The sequence below is a fragment of the Bufo gargarizans genome, chromosome 3 (genome assembly GCF_014858855.1).
Source record: "Bufo gargarizans isolate SCDJY-AF-19 chromosome 3, ASM1485885v1, whole genome shotgun sequence".
NCBI lineage: Eukaryota > Metazoa > Chordata > Amphibia > Anura > Bufonidae > Bufo > Bufo gargarizans.
The window spans coordinates 205,430,983-205,447,988 of NC_058082.1; the positions used below are offsets into that span (position 1 = coordinate 205,430,983).

Here is a 17,006-nt window from a genome sequence, read left to right on the forward strand (position 1 = left end):
GATGTGAATCCGGCCTAACTGACAGGGAAAAAGCTGAACAGACTCCGCCGACTATGAAGGAGTCCATTCCGTTTCCGTTCAGGATCTGTCTTTTTACCAGACAGAAAAAGTGCTGCATACAAGGTTTTTTGTCTGGTCTTTCAACAGAATCTGCAACAGAGGCTCCAAACGCAGATGTGAGCGAGTGCAGACCTATGTATTATGTATTTGAATTACCGCAACTTTCGTACTCCTCCCTGGGTAAAAGTACTCCTCAAAAATGGTCACAGGAGTAATTGTACTCTTCCGGAAAAAATGTAGTGCGACCTCTGGTGATGGGGGTCTTGGGTGCTGAACAGTGATGGTCAGTTTGCAGTGTTCGCCAACGAACACATGCGGGCTGCCATCTTGACTCACCCGTCCGGTGCGTTCCCCGGGAGCAGGCAGTTCCGGGAACAGGCACCGGGGGCCTTCATTGGGCTGTTCTCAGAACTGCCTGCTCCCGGTGACCGCATTTGATTTCAGACCGGCTCCCGGCAGAGGCACACGTAAGGGCAGCCCGCATGTGTTTGTCAAGATGGCAGCCCGCATGTGTTTGTTGGCGAACACTGCGAACTGACCATCACTGGTGCTGAACCCCACCGATTTGATATTGATGACCTATCCTATAAGTACCCTGTGAAACCCTTTAAGAAGGTGAATTCACATGTTGCAGGGAAATGGTTTTCTCTCAATCTAGAAGACTGCCACATGTGAATCCACCCTTACAATGCAGTCTGTCATCTTGTTTCCTCACTCTTAGGCCTCATGCACACGGACGTTTTTTTTCACGGTCCGCAAAACGGGGTTCCGTTGGTCCGTGATCCGTGACCGTTTTTCCGTCCGTGGGTCTTCCTTGATTTTTGGAGGATCCACGGACATGAAAAAAAAGTCATTTTGGTGTCCGCCTGGCCCTGCGGAGCCAAACGGATCCGTCCTGAATTACAATGCAAGTCAATGGGGACGGATCCGTTTGATGTTGACACAATATGGTGCCATTTCAAACGGATCCGTCCCCATTGACTTTCAATGTAAAGTCTGGAGTTCTGTTATACCATCGGATTGGAGTTTTCTCCAATCCGATGGTATATTTTAACTTGTAGCGTCCCCATCACCATGGGAACGCCTCTATGTTAGAATATACTGTCGGATATGAGCTACATCGTGAAACTCATTTCCGACAGTATATTCTAACACAGAGGCGTTCCCATGGTGATGGAGACGCTTCAGGTTAGAATATACAAAAAAACTGTGTACATGACTGCCCCCTGCTGCCTGGCAGGTGCTGCCAGGCAGCAGGGGGCAGACCCCCCCCCCTGTTTTTAACTCATTGGTGGCCAGTGGGCCCCCCCTCCCCTGTTGTTAACTCGTTGGTGGCCAGTGTGCGCACCCCCCTCCCTCCCTCCCTCTATTGTTTTAATACATTGGGGCCAGTGTGCGCGCGCCCCCCAACCCCCCCTCCCTCCCTCTCTTGTTTTAATACATTGGGGCCAGTGTGCGCGCGCCCCCCCAACCCCCCTCCCTCCCTCTATTGTTTTAATACATTGGGGCCAGTGTGCGCGCGCCCCCCCCAACCCCCCCTCCCTCCCTCTATTGTTTTAATACATTGGGGCCAGTGTGCGCACCCCCCCACCCCCCTCCCTCCCCCCATTGTAATCATCATCGGTGGCAGCGGAGTAGAAGATTTTCATACTTACCTGCTTGCTGCTGCGATGTCTGCGTCCGGCCGGGAGCTCCTCCTACTGGTAAGTGACAGCAATGCGCCGCACAGACCTGTCACTTACCAGTAGGAGGAGCTCCCGGCCGGACGCAGACATCGCAGCAGCCAGCAGCCAGGTAAGTATGAAAATCTTCTACTCCGCTGCCACCGATGATGATTACAATAGAGGGAGGGGGGGGGGGGGGGGGTTGGGGGGGTGCGCACACTGGCCCCAATGTATTAAAACAATAGAGGGAGGGAGGGGGGGTTGGGGGGGCGCGCGCACACTGGCCCCAATGTATTAAAACAATAGAGGGAGGGAGGGGGGGTTGGGGGGCGCGCGCACACTGGCCCCAATGTATTAAAACAATAGAGGGAGGGAGGGAGGGGGGTGCGCACACTGTGCCACCAACAGTTAACAACAGGGGAGGGGGGGCCGCACAATGATATTCAAACTGGGGAGGGGGGGGGTCTGCCCCCTGCTGCCTGGCAGCCCTGATCTCTTACAGAGGGATATGATGGGGTTAATTGTACTATCATATCCCCCTGTAAGAGATCGGGTGCTGCCAAGCAGCAGGGGGCAGTCTTGTACACAGTTTGTAGTGTATTCTAACTAGAAGCGTCCCATCACCATGGGAACGCCTCTGTGTTAGAATATACTGTCGGATCTGAGTTTTCACGAAGTGAAAACTCAGCTCTGAAAAAGCTTTTATGCAGACGGATCTTCGGATCCGTCTGTATGAAACTAACCTACGGCCACGGATCACGGACACGGATGCCAATCTTGTGTGCATCCGTGTTCTTTCACGGACCCATTGACTTGAATGGGTCCGTGAACCGTTGGCCGTGAAAAAAATAGGACAGGTCATATTTTTTTCACGGCCAGGAAACACGGCTCACGGATGCGGCTGCCAAACGGTGCATTTTCCGATTTTTCCACGGACCCATTGAAAGTCAATGGGTCCGTGAAAAAAAACGGAAAACGGCACAACGGCCACGGATGCACACAACGGTCGTGTGCATGAGGCCTTAGGCCTCTTTCACACGACCGTTTTTTTTTTTCCGTTTTGCGGGCCGTTTTTTGCGGTCCGTATACGGTCCGTATACGGAACCATTCATTTCAATGGTTCCGCAAAAAAAACGGAATGTACTCCGTGTGCATTCCGTTTCCGTATTTCCGTTTTTCCGTTCCGTTTAAAGATAGAACATGTCCTATATTTGGCCGCAAATCACGTTCCGTGGCTCCATTAAAGTCTATGGGTCCGCAAAAAAACGGAATGCATACGGAAATGCATCCGTATGTCTTCCGTATCCGTTCCGTTTTTTGCGGAACCATCTATTGAAAATGTTATGCCCAGCCCAATTTTTTATATGAAATTACTGTATACTGTATTTGCCATACGGAAAAACGGAACGGAACAACGGAACGGAAACGGAACCACAACAGAAGCAAAAAACGGAACAACGGATCCGTGAAAAACGGACCGCAAAACACTGAAATGGACATACTGTCGTGTGAAAGAGGCCTAAGGGAGCATTCAGACGAACGTGTTTTTCTTCCGTGTCCGTTCCGCAATTTTGACGGACAATGCACGGACCCATTCATTTCTATGGGTCCGTGAAAATTGCGGTATGCCTTTTATTCTCATCCGTGTGCTGTCCGTTCCGTGTGTCCGTTCCGTGTGTTTTAGAACATGTCCTATACTTGGCCGCAAATCGCGGTCCGTGGCCCCATAGAAAGTCATTGGGTCCGTGAAAAACGGATAGCACACGGAAATGCATCCGTGTGTCATCCGTTTTTAACGGACCCTTGGACTGAAAACATTCTATGAAACCCCATTTCATTACCCATCCGTTTTTTTTGCGGACCGTGAATAACGGATGACACACGGAAGCACCACGTCCGTATTATACGGACTTGCGGAACGGAAAAGGAAAGATAACTGAAGACATACGGAACACACGGATCCGTGATTTACGGACCGCAAAACCAACACGGTCGTGTGAATGCTCCCTTAGGCCTCTTTCACACGACCGTTTTTTTTTTTCCGTTTTGCGGGCCGTTTTTTGCGGTCCGTATACGGTCCGTATACGGAACCATTGATTTCAATGGTTCCGCAAAAAAAACGGAATGTACTCCGTGTGCATTCCGTTTCCGTATTTCCGTTTTTCCGTTCCGTTTAAAGATAGAACATGTCCTATATTTGGCCGCAAATCACGTTCCGTGGCTCCATTAAAGTCTATGGGTCCGCAAAAAACGGAATGCATACGGAAATGCATCCGTATGTCTTCCGTATCCGTTCCGTTTTTTGCGGAACCATCTATTGAAAATGTTATGCCCAGCCCAATTTTTAATATGAAATTACTGTATACTGTATTTGCCATACGGAAAAACGGAACGGAACAACGGAACGGAAACGGAACCACAAAGGAAGCAAAAAAACGGAACAACGGATGCGTGAAAAACGGACCGCAAAACACTGAAATGGACATACTGTCGTGTGAAAGAGGCCTTAGGCCTCATGCACACAACCTTATGTATTTTAAGGTCTGCAAATCACATATCCGCAAAATACAGATGACGGCTGTATGGCATCGTTTTTTTGTTTTTTTTGTGGACCCATTGACTTCAATAGGTCCATGGTCTACATTTTGCGGCCAAGTATAGGACATGTTCCTATCTTTTTGCAAAACCGAGATAGCACACGGATCAGACATGCGCTTTTCCGCATTCGTACATCAGTTCCGCACAAAGCTAGAACATGTCCACAAAATACACAAAACTGATACAACTGTGCACATGAGGACTTAGTGCGCCGGACACAACCACAAAACTGATTTGATAGGACTACATCTGCTTCATCAGGACCGGCAATGGCAGTAACCAAAGGTTTCCGTACACCGTCACATGGATTGTGCAGGTGAAACAATGGCAAACAACTAGCGCGACAGTCTCCTCTCCTCACAATCCTAAAGCATGCAAAATATATACAAAAACTATCATGCACTGAATGCCCCATTTGTTTATTCAAATTTCTTATCTCCGTGCAAACCAGCCGGTACATTTACTGGAAAGCCGGAGCGTACGGCCTAGACATGGCCATGGAGCAGCGGATACTGTGTTGCCATACAATCTACAGTGGTATTCAGCTAAGGGTGGGTTCACACCACGTTTTATGCCTCCGTTTGACGTATATGTTACAAAAAAAAAGGACACAAAAACACAGCACACCTTGTATTCTGCAGTCCGGTAAAACAAAAAAAAGGGTTTTTCTTACAAAGGAACTCTATGGTGAGCACATGCCACTGTATGGCATCAGTTTAACGTATAAGTTTTTCATATGCGTTAAAAGGATGGGAAAATGTGATGTGAACCCACCCTAACTCACTACAAACCGGATGTTTCTTCACCGTTCATTGTGAGGCCGCATTGTAACCGGACCGTTGACAACAGCCTGCAATGAGTTAGTGGAAGAACGACTCAGCTTGCATGACAGAGCGGTTCAAGCCGCGTTTCAGCCAGCCGCGTGGCCGTACCCTTCTATAAGCTCGTAGTAAACACATACCATGGCGCCCCTATATTTCAATGCTCTGTGCTGCGTTGCATTCTGGGAGTGTGAGTTTTTTTATTTACAAGGTATTACTCTACTGTGATTTCGCATAGGCTGTGACACTATATGTACAGAACCTGAACAAGCAGGGATTTCTGGGAGATTTCGGTTCAACAGTTTGCAGCTACGGGAATGTAGCTAAGGTTTGCAAGGCAACTTTGTACAGTTCTACATTTTAATAATGTAATACTAATAAATAACCCCTCTAACATCTTTCCTGCCTCTGACTAGATGGCTTTTAAACAGATCGACCCTATTAAAGGGGCATCCCTATCACAGGCATTTCTGGCACATCCAAAGGTTATGTATGTACACAAGTCACATTATTATGACCACTTCCTACTTTCGATGTCGGCAGCGCGTAGCTCATGAAGAAAGTCACGTGTTGCGAGCTGGCTTGGTGGATATCTAAGGTGTGTAATAGGCTGTCTGCACACATATCCCTCGTTGCCAAAATTACAAAAAGGGATAATTGTTGGATTTTGGGACAAGGGTGGCAGAATTTCGGAAACTGCACAGTTTGTGAACTGTTTCTCTGCTGCTGTGATGAAAGTGTATCCTATGGCACCATTGTGAACAAGCAATGTGGAAACTGCGGAGCCCCACGTGCCACCGATGTGAGAAGGTGCACAAGGGTGGACCAACACGCTATGTTGAAGCAGCTCAATGTCAAAATAAAGCAGGGGTCTACCAGATGTGTCTAAAGTAGTAATCCAGTGAACCCTACTGTGTGTGGGGATCTGAGGCAGACGGATGGTCGCTGCACCTCTGTTAAAATCAATAGAAAAGGCTTCAATTTTTGCAACAGTATAAGAACTGGACCTCTGCTGGTTAGAAAAGGGTTTCCTTATTTGATGAGTCATATTTTCTGCTTCATTGAACGGGGGAACGTTGGTGTGTCAGACGAGAAACATCAGAGTACAAACACCCTGCAACCATTTCTGGAAGAACACAAGCTGGTAGTGGCATCATTATGGTATGGGGAATGTTTTTGTGGAATTTTCTGGACCTACTCATCCATGTGGAAGGTACTGTCAATTGATTTGTGTATGACTCCATCCTTGAAGATCATGTACACCCATACATGCTGATTGACTTACCTAGTGTGGGTGGGATCTTCCAGCAAGACAATGTGACATGTCACATGGTTAGAAATGTCTGACACTGGTTGGAAGAGCATAACCAAGACTTCCAAGTACTGACCTGGCCCCCAATTCCCCAGCCTTGAACCTAATTTAGCATCTGTGGCACCACCTCGTTCGTCATGTTCCCTCTATGGATCCTCCCGCATTCACCCTCCGGCAGCTGTCGGATGCACTGCAGTCAGCATGGCTCCAGACACCTGTGACAACCTACCAGGACCTTATTGGGTCACTCCCAGCCCGTCTAGCTTGCTGACCCTGCTGCCGATGGTCGATATTAGCTGGTGGTTATAATAATGTGACTCGACTGTGTGTGTAGGCTTCTGCTCTGGTACATATAATGGCTGTATCTGTATTATATCACGTATGACCTCTTTACATACATCACCCATGTACAACACATAGGTCATTACTTTCTTACAGTCATAGGAAATATGAAGTACACACACCACCAGGCGGCTTGGAAACAGTGGAACAGGCAGGCGTTGCGCTCATACAGTAGCATAGTTTGCTGACTTGAATGGGTCTGCGATCCACAAGATATGGCAAAAGATAGGCTGTTCTGTGCCTCCACACCACAAAAGACAGGACATGTCCTATCTTTTGCCGTATCTTCGGAACACAGACCCATTCAAGTCAATGGTTTGCAGTCCGCAACACGGGCATGACGGCCATATGGTCGTGTGAATAGAACCTAACTGATCATCATCCAATGTGACCACCTCTATAAAAGCAGAGGTTTTGGCAGTTTGCTGGTCTAAAGCATTCATGTGGGTGTCAACACAATGCCAAGGAAGAATGATATCAGCAATGATCTTAGAGAAGAATTTGCTGCTGTCCATCAATCTGGGAACGGTTATAAGGCCATTTCCAATTTGAAGCCAATCATTCTACAGTGAATAAGATTATTCACAAGTAGAAAACATTCAAGACAGATGACAATGTATCCAGAAACGGACTTACCAGAAAATTCCAACCAAGGTCAGACCGTGCAATGCTCAGAGAAACTGCAAAAAACAGGAGGTAACTCTAGAGTCTAGACTCTACAGACCTCAGTTAGAATCTTTAATGTTCAAGTTCTTGGCAGTACAATTAGAAGAAAACTGAAAAAGCATGGCTTGTTCAGAAAGGTTGCCTGGAAAAGGCCTCTTCTTTCTAAGGCCTCAAGAACACAACCCTGTTTTGTTGTCCGCAAAACACAGATACCAGCCATGAGCTTCTTAATAAATTTGGACATTTTCAGGCAGTCCGTGCTGTAGACTTTTCAAATCAGTTTCTGGCATAGTTGATATAAAATCCAGTGGGCCACAGGAGGCCACGCATCTCCAGCTAAGCCCCGCCCACTTTGCCACTTAAAAAAAAACAAAGAGACAAGTTGCAAATAATTGTGCGTGGAATAATCTGTCCCTCAATGTTCTATGGACGGATGTGACCACAGTACAGCTCTTTTACCACAATGCACAGCGCCACGTTTGGTTAAACAGCACACTGCACAGACACCTCATATTGATGGTAAAGCATGGTGGAGGAAGGGTGATGATTTGGGCCTGTTTTGCACCTTGCAGTCATTGATTCGTCCATAAACTCCTCTGTTTACCAAAGTATTCTAGAGTGAAATCTGAAGCCATCTATCCAACAGTTAAAGCTTGGCCGAAACTGGGTCATGTTACAGGACATTACTCTGAAGAACATCAGCAAATATACAACACAATGGCTGGAAAATAAAAGAATCAAGGTGCTGTGATGGCCCAGTCAAAGTCCCTCAGCCCAAATGAAATGCTGTGCCAGGACCTTAAAAAATCTAAAACCTTAAACTAATTACATATTATCTAGATAGACAATGTGTTATATAGAGCAGCACAACAGTACCTTCGTATGGAACTTTAGGAATGCATCAGACCATCCAAGGCTCCAGATCCTTGGGGGGTCAACACGACAATTTTCAAATCGAAGGTGATGGCAGCATCTCCAATCCAACGAGGTTTATTCACAAGTGGTGCACGAGACAGTACAAAAGGTCCAAAAACAGCAATGTTTCGGCTACATAGTTTGAAAAAGGCTGCCATCACCTTCATTTTGAATACATCATCTGGATAGGTCATCAGTATTTGATTGGTGGAGGTCCGACACCTGGAATTCCCTTCGATCAACTGTTTGGAGAGGTTAGCGGCGCTCCTGCAGCTTACTAAGCACAGCGCTGTACATTGTATAGTGGCTGTGCTTGGTATTGCGCTCAGCCCCATTCAGTTGAATGGGACTGAGCTGCTCCGAGGCCACGTGACACATCAGCGTTTCATCACTCAGCCTAGGAAAAGGCTGCCTTCTCAAACAGCTGATTGACAGAGCTCACGGGTGTCGGACTCCTACCAATTAGATACTGATGACAGGTTATCAGTAGAAAAATCTCGGAAAACCCTTTTAAGGAAGCTGTGCACAAACAAATGGCCACAAACCTAGATGTATCGAAGCAAAAAAGAAGAGTGGGCCAAAGTTCCTCCAGAACAATGTAAGAGACTAATAAATTCCTACAGAAAACCATTCTATTGCTACTAAAAAGGTACACAGCTCATCACCTCCTTGCATACATCATTCATATATACCGGGCAGTATAATACACAGCTGATCACCTCCTTACATGCATCATCCATATATACAGGGCAGTATAATACACAGCTCATCACCTCCTTACATGCATCATCCATATATACAGGGCAGTATAATACACAGCTCATCACCTCCTTACAACTTCTAAGAACTAACCTGCAACCACTGACACAAAACAGGACCACATTACTCCCAGCACAACACCTATCATGCGCCCTAATCAACACCAGAGCAGCAGTGAAGCACAAACACGAAATCCACGACTTCATCACTCAACACAACACGGACTGTATTTTTATCACAGAAAGCTGGCTAACGCCGGATTGTAACACCATCTTAGAAGAACGCGTGCCGAAGAACTACTACATTCTAACTGAGCACAGAGTCGGTCAAAGAGGAGGTGGCCTAGTGGTGATATACAAATCCCATCTCATCCTCACCAAACCAACTCTACAGAGCATACTGCCATTCATGGAAACACTCACACTTCAACTCCAAACAACACCCCAGGACACCATCCACATACTACTATGCTACAGACCACCGGGACCAAAGAAACACCTCCTCACACCCTTCACGGAATTCATCTCTACACTCACCTTAAAAACCAAAAACCTCCTGCTACTCGGGGACTTCAACCGATGGGCCAACTCCTCCCAGGACCCCATCGCCACCGCCTGCATCAGCCAACTGGAAACACTAGGTCTGCAACAACTGATAAGGGTTCCCACACACGCTTCAGGTCACACCTTCGACCTCATCTTCAAACAAAACATCGACATCAACATACTGGACAACATGCCACTGCCATGGACTGACCACCACGCCAACAAATTCAAAATAACTACTGACACCATTTGCCAAAAACCAACTCACTTAAAAACTACACAATGGACAAGATCACAGAAGAAATTACACTCGCAACTTTTCAAAACCACACTATCCAACAAAATAGCTGCGCTAAAACACAAAACTGCACAACTGAAGACACAAGCAACACCCTCAACACAGCACTACTACAGACAGCAGACACAGTTGCACCAATATGTAGAGCACCCACTCGCAAAAACAAATCAGGTTGGTTCAACGACTCCCTTACTTCACTGAAACAAGAACGCAGAAGAGCTGAAGGAGCCTGGAGAAGGAACCCAACAACGGAACACCACATAAACTACAAATCACTCACCAAAAAATACCACAAAGCCATCTTCACAGCAAAAAAAGAACACCTTTCCAACACTATTTCAAAAGCCATAAACCGCCCCTACGAACTCTTCAAACTAGTTGCCCAGACTATGAACCCTACCTGTCTAGAGCCTCCAGCAAACGAAACACAAGAATTCTGCAATGAGCTATCTGACTTTCCCATTGACAAAAATCACAAACATTCGAGAAATAATTCAACAGAACATAGCAAGCAACCCAACCCGGTCAAGGCAAGAAGACAAAAAACACACAAATACTCTACAATCACCTGAGATTTACCCTGGTCCCAATTACCATCGACAACACTTAAACCATCATCAGAAGCCTCCGAGACAGCACATCCCCAAATGACATTATTCCCACAAAACTTCTGAAAGAATGCACCGACATTCTGGCACCCACCATAACACACCTCATAAACCAGTCATTTAAAGAAGGAATAGTCCCAATGTCCCTCAAGCAAGGCATAATCAAACCCCTCCTAAAGAAGCCCAACCACGACCCCAAAGACCCAAACTATCGCAGACCGGTCACAAGCCTTAACACCATCTCCAAGATTATTGAGAAAGCAGTAGTACAACAGCTACAACCCCATCTGGACACTCACAAACTCTTGGACCCACTTTAATCTGGTTTCCGCCCTGGCCATGGGACAGAAACGGCGCTCCTCAAAATCTGGCATGATGCCCTCGAAGCAGCAGATGAAGGAGAATCATGCCTCCTTGTGCTAATGGACCTCAGCACAGCTTTCGATACAATAGACCACCAAACCCTGCTCACTCGTCCCCCAGAAGTAGCCTGAGTCGCAGACTCGAACCTACCCTGGTTTGCATCATTCCTGGAGAACCGATCCCAGAAAGTGAAACTAGGAACCTTCACCTCAAAAGCACGTAAAATCACATGCGGAGTCCCTTAAGGATCACCCTTGTCGCCCATGATCTTCAACATTTACCTCAGACCACTCCTCAAAATCATCAGCAACCAGGACCTGCTCTATCACTCCTATGCTGATGACACCCAACTTTACTTACGCATCACCAACAAAAAAGACCAATATCACGCCCTGGAAATCTGCCTCTCATTGATCGACGATTGGATGACTGAGAGCTCCCTCAAACTCAACGGTTCCAAAACAGAACTCATCTTCCTTCATGCAAACCGAAACAAAAACCCCAGTACGACGTGCACGCCACCCACCATCCTCGGACAAACCATCACTCCCAGCACAAAAGCCAAAAGCCTCGGAGTCATCTTTGACTCAGACATGACAATGGATGCACAAATAGGATCAGTAGTCAGCGGATCCCACCACCTTTTTCGCCTGCTGCGTAGACTCATCCCCTTCATCCCTGAAGGAGACACAGCAACAGTAGTTGGAACAACCATCAATTCCCGACTCGACTACGCAAACTCCCTCAACCTGGGACTTCCCAAATACCAAATTTCACATCTAAAAGTCGTCCAGAACACAGCTGCCAGACTGATAACGGGAAAAAAAACTGAGAATCTATCACCCTGTCCCTGAGGACCCTCCATTGGCTACCCGTGAAAGATCGGATCACATTCAAGACCCTCTGCCTCACTCACAAATGTACACAAGGGAAAGCCCCCCAATACCTCTGCGACAAAATAAAGCACTACACCCCAGGTCGCCCCCTCCGGTCAGCTAACCAGAACCTCCTCCATATCCCCAAGACCCGCTACAAATCAAAAGGCGTATGAAGGTTCGCAGTCCAAGGACCCCGGCTATGGAACTCTCTACCCGCGGAGATCCGCTCAGAAGAGAACCATCTGGCCTTAAGGAAGAAGCTCAAGACCCACCTCTTCTGAAGGCACAGGCGGACAATGGCTGCAAAAGTGCCTTGAGGAGATTTAGTTCGCAATAGTTGCGCTATACAAGTTATTCATTCATTCATCAATATATACATGGCAGTATAATACACAGCTCATCAGCTCCTTACATACATCATCCATATATACAGGGCAGTATAATACACAGCTCACCGCCTCCTTACATACATCATCCATATATACAGGGCAGTATAATACATAACTCATCGCCTCCTTACATACATCATCCATATATACAGGGCAGTATAATACATAACTCATCACCTCCTTAAATACATCATCCATATATTGGGCAGTATAATACATAGCTCATCACCTTCTTACATACATCATCCATATATATAGTGCAGTATAATACATAGCTCATCACCTCCTTACATACATCATCCACATATACAGGGCAGTATAATACATAACTCATCGCCTCCTTACATACATCATCCATATATACAGGGCAGTATAATACACAGCTCATCACCTCCTTACATACATCATACATATACAGGGTAATATAATACACAGCTCATCACCTCCTTACATACATCATACATATACAGGGCAGTATAACACACAGCTCATCACCTCCTTAGATACATCATCCATATACAGGGCAGTATAATACACAGCTCATCACCTCCTTAGATACATCATCCATATACAGGGCAGTATAATACACAGCTCATCACCTCCTTAGATACATCATCCATATACAGGGCAGTATAATACACAGCTCATCACCTCCTTAGATACATCATACATATACAGGGCAGTATAATACACAGCTCATCACCTCCTTAGATACATCATACATATACAGGGCAGTATAATACATAGCTCATCATCTCCTTAGATACATCATACATATACAGGGCAGTATAATACATAGCTCATCATCTCCTTACATACATCATACATATACAGGCCAGTATAACACACAGCTCATCACCTCCTTAGATACATCATCCATATACAGGGCAGTATAATACACAGCTCATCACCTCCTTAGATACATCATCCATATACAGGGCAGTATAATACACAGCTCATCACCTCCTTAGATACATCATCCATATACAGGGCAGTATAATACACAGCTCATCACCTCCTTAGATACATCATCCATATACAGGGCAGTATAATACACAGCTCATCACCTCCTTAGATACATCATCCATATACAGGGCAGTATAATACACAGCTCATCACCTCCTTAGATACATCATACATATACAGGGCAGTATAATACATAGCTCATCATCTCCTTAGATACATCATACATATACAGGGCAGTATAATACATAGCTCATCATCTCCTTACATACATCATACATATACAGGCCAGTATAACACACAGCTCATCACCTCCTTAGATACATCATCCATATACAGGGCAGTATAATACACAGCTCATCACCTCCTTAGATACATCATCCATATACAGGGCAGTATAATACACAGCTCATCACCTCCTTAGATACATCATCCATATACAGGGCAGTATAATACATAGCTCATCATCTCCTTAGATACATCATACATATACAGGGCAGTATAATACATAGCTCATCATCTCCTTACATACATCATACATATACAGGGCAGTATAATACACAGCTCATCACCTCCTTAGATACATCATCCATATACAGGGCAGTATAATACACAGCTCATCACCTCCTTAGATACATCATCCATATACAGGGCAGTATAATACACAGCTCATCACCTCCTTAGATACATCATCCATATACAGGGCAGTATAATACACAGCTCATCACCTCCTTAGATACATCATCCATATACAGGGCAGTATAATACACAGCTCATCACCTCCTTAGATACATCATCCATATACAGGGCAGTATAATACACAGCTCATCACCTCCTTAGATACATCATCCATATACAGGGCAGTATAATACACAGCTCATCACCTCCTTAGATACATCATCCATATACAGGGCAGTATAATACACAGCTCATCACCTCCTTAGATACATCATCCATATACAGGGCAGTATAATACATAGCTCATCATCTCCTTAGATACATCATACATATACAGGGCAGTATAATACATAGCTCATCATCTCCTTACATACATCATACATATACAGGGAAGTATAACACACAGCTCATCACTTCCTTAGATACATCATCCATATACAGGGCAGTATAATACACAGCTCATCACCTCCTTAGATACATCATCCATATACAGGGCAGTATATTATATGGACGTACTTCCCATAGGGGCTGACTATTTCAGACTATCCTGGCTGTTGCAACAGAATCAATGGAATGAAACAGAAAAGCCGGAGAGTATGAACGGGCCCATGACATCTGGCCGTCTCCCTGACAGTCTCCGTGCGGTTCAGGCCCCGCTATCTGCATCACTGTGCGTATTACAGACCACTCACTACACATACACTATACCCAGTGACAGCCGTGCACCGCTCCTATGACTGCTGCCGCTTCCCGGCAGGTGCCCTGTGTGTGCCGGGGTACCTACCTACATGCGGGGTGCCGGCAGGTGGGCAGCTGCAGGGGTCGCTTGTTGCGGGGGAGACCGGGGAGTCTTGCAGCAGGGAAGAAGCAGACACTCCTTGCAGGTTGATGATGCGTTCTTCTCAGCAGCATTACAGCCCCAGCACAGATTCCTGCCCCGCCCCCCGGCGTCACTGGCCCCGCCTCCGGAGCTGAGCTGCCGCTGTCTGGGGACTGTGCGTGGTTTGTGTATTGAGGTCAGAGCTGTTCTTGTCACCAGGGTGTACCGCCTACCGCTGAGCCTAGGGGGCGCTCACACCATACATTACGCGCTTCATCGTGATAAACATTAGCCTGTGTCCCGACACACAGGGCCGGCTTTAGACAAAATGTGGGGCCCCAAATTCTTAAGTATTGCACTATCCATCACATTCAGTCGATTCCGAAAAATATATGATGGTTGCTAGGAGATGTAGATTGTTTTTCTTCAGGGTTTTTTTCACCTGAAAAACTCATCAGAACTGATTGCATCCGTATGACAGTTCAGGCATTATGGGACGTGTGATACTAATGATCTTTATTTTTATTGTATTCTTGTTTATTATATTTAAAAAAAAACTTTTAGTTTTTTTACATTTATTTTTACCCCCTTAGTGGTTTTGATCATGCAATCTGTCTGATAGCTTCTCCCATAGACTGCAATCATTTACCATTGTAGCCTATGGGAGATTCACTACGGGGTCATTTATTAATGCTGGCGTTTTAGACACAACCTTAATATCTCCTATACCTGGCGGTGGATCTTCTAGAGTTATGCAGAGACGCCGGCCTCTACATAATTTCGGCGAATCCACTGCTGCTTCTAAATGTAAGACAGCTTCCCCACTATTTTAGACCTGGCGTGAGCGGGGAAAAGTCACAGATTGCGGCGCAAACGACCTTTGCGCCGCAATCTGTGCCAGGAATACACCTACTATAGGCATATTTCTGGTTAGTAAATGACCCCCCATGTTCCTATGGAGCCCTGCCAGAGACAGAAGGCTGAGGTTGCCATGGCAATCTAGCAGCTCCTGCGATCCCATCGTGGAGAGCCATTTGATCACCGGACAGCAGCGCTCCCAGAATTTGGCTGCTTAGATGCTGTGGTCACAATTGACCACAGTATCTAAGGGGTTAACGGTCTGTCAACAGACTCTGCCACCAGGTGTTTGTTGTATAAAGCAGCGTCATTCAGTGGTTATGACGCCGGCTCAGCTCCTGAGCGGGCGCCGTTTTCAAAGAACTGACAACTGCCGTTAGGGTGGCCAGAGGTCCGGTTTTAGGCCGGACAGTCCGGCTTTCAGACTCCCTGTCCTCCGTCCGGCGCAGGGCCTGGACAGACACAGGGATGTCCCTTTCAACAGCTCACTCTCAGACAGCAGCACTGCGCTGTCCGAACGTGAGCTGCAGGGAGAAAGTCACCCTCCCTCCCACCCCTGCAGCTGGCCTGAGGTTCATTTTACCACGTCCACTGTGGAGTGGGAGGGGCATGGCCTAACTGGATCGGGGGGCATGGCTTAGCGGAGTCGGAGGTGGGGTTTTACAGTCCGTCTTTTCAGGGTAGCCTGAATGGCCAGCCTAACTGCGGTACATATGGGGTTAAGGGCAACTACATATATATATGTTCTTCTTAGGGCAGCTAGACCATTGTATATATTGATTTATTTAAAAACAATTGTTACCTGCCCCACAGTGCTTCAGTGCACATTCCTACCCCTCTGTCCCCCCTGCTCTGCTGCTCAGCACTTCTCCTTACTTCACTTCTCCTGACCTGATGCTGCCAGCCTGGTCAGGTAGGTGATGCTGTGAGTGTGTCCAGAAGTGCAGTCCCAGCCGGATATGGCTAGGCTGAGGTGATCCTGTCCTGCAGTGCCTCTGCTCAGCCTCTACTGGCTCTGACGAGAGGACGCTGAGGCTAAGCAGAGAACTTGAGCAAGCTGGTGCCGTACTCTTCGCTCTGCCGCCGCTCCACTCGCTACCTATCATTGTGCCCTGCTCAGCTGCGGCCCGCCAATTCTCTTCCGTATCTGGCGGCTGGGCCAGCAGCTGAATGGCACAGTTGTGTGGTGGTGACTGTGGAGTGAGCAGGGGCCCCCAACACCATCCCTGCCGATACATCACAAAACGTGCGGGGGTATGCTAAGGCTCTGTTCACATTGGCTTACATGAATGCGCTTGAAATGTATATTCATAGTGTGATGCTGAGCATATAATTCAGGTGTATGCAGCTATTCAGTAGTTTACGTTCTCCATGAATGCTGGTAAAAAATACATAAGTTCCCTAAGTGATAACTATGGGTAATAGAAAATCAACTGCAGATTCATAAGTTCTACGTGCTATGGAGCCCC

General features: G+C 46.6%; 1 protein-coding gene across 8 annotated transcripts in view; it reads right to left on the minus strand.

The window, feature by feature from the left end:
- The window catches only part of INPP4A (inositol polyphosphate-4-phosphatase type I A), a 393,978-nt gene extending 379,189 nt beyond the window's left edge, over nucleotides 1-14,789 (minus strand). For 6 of the 8 annotated variants that reach the window (XM_044288381.1, XM_044288378.1, XM_044288376.1 and 3 more), the window contains exon 1: nucleotides 14,644-14,789. The gene's annotated coding sequence lies outside the window, so the exon portion shown is untranslated. Of the gene's footprint in view, nucleotides 1-7,433; nucleotides 7,458-14,643 lie in introns of those variants that run through there. The other 2 variants (XM_044288374.1, XM_044288375.1) reach the window with 2 other exon arrangements.
- Nucleotides 14,790-17,006: the final 2,217 nt, after the last annotated feature.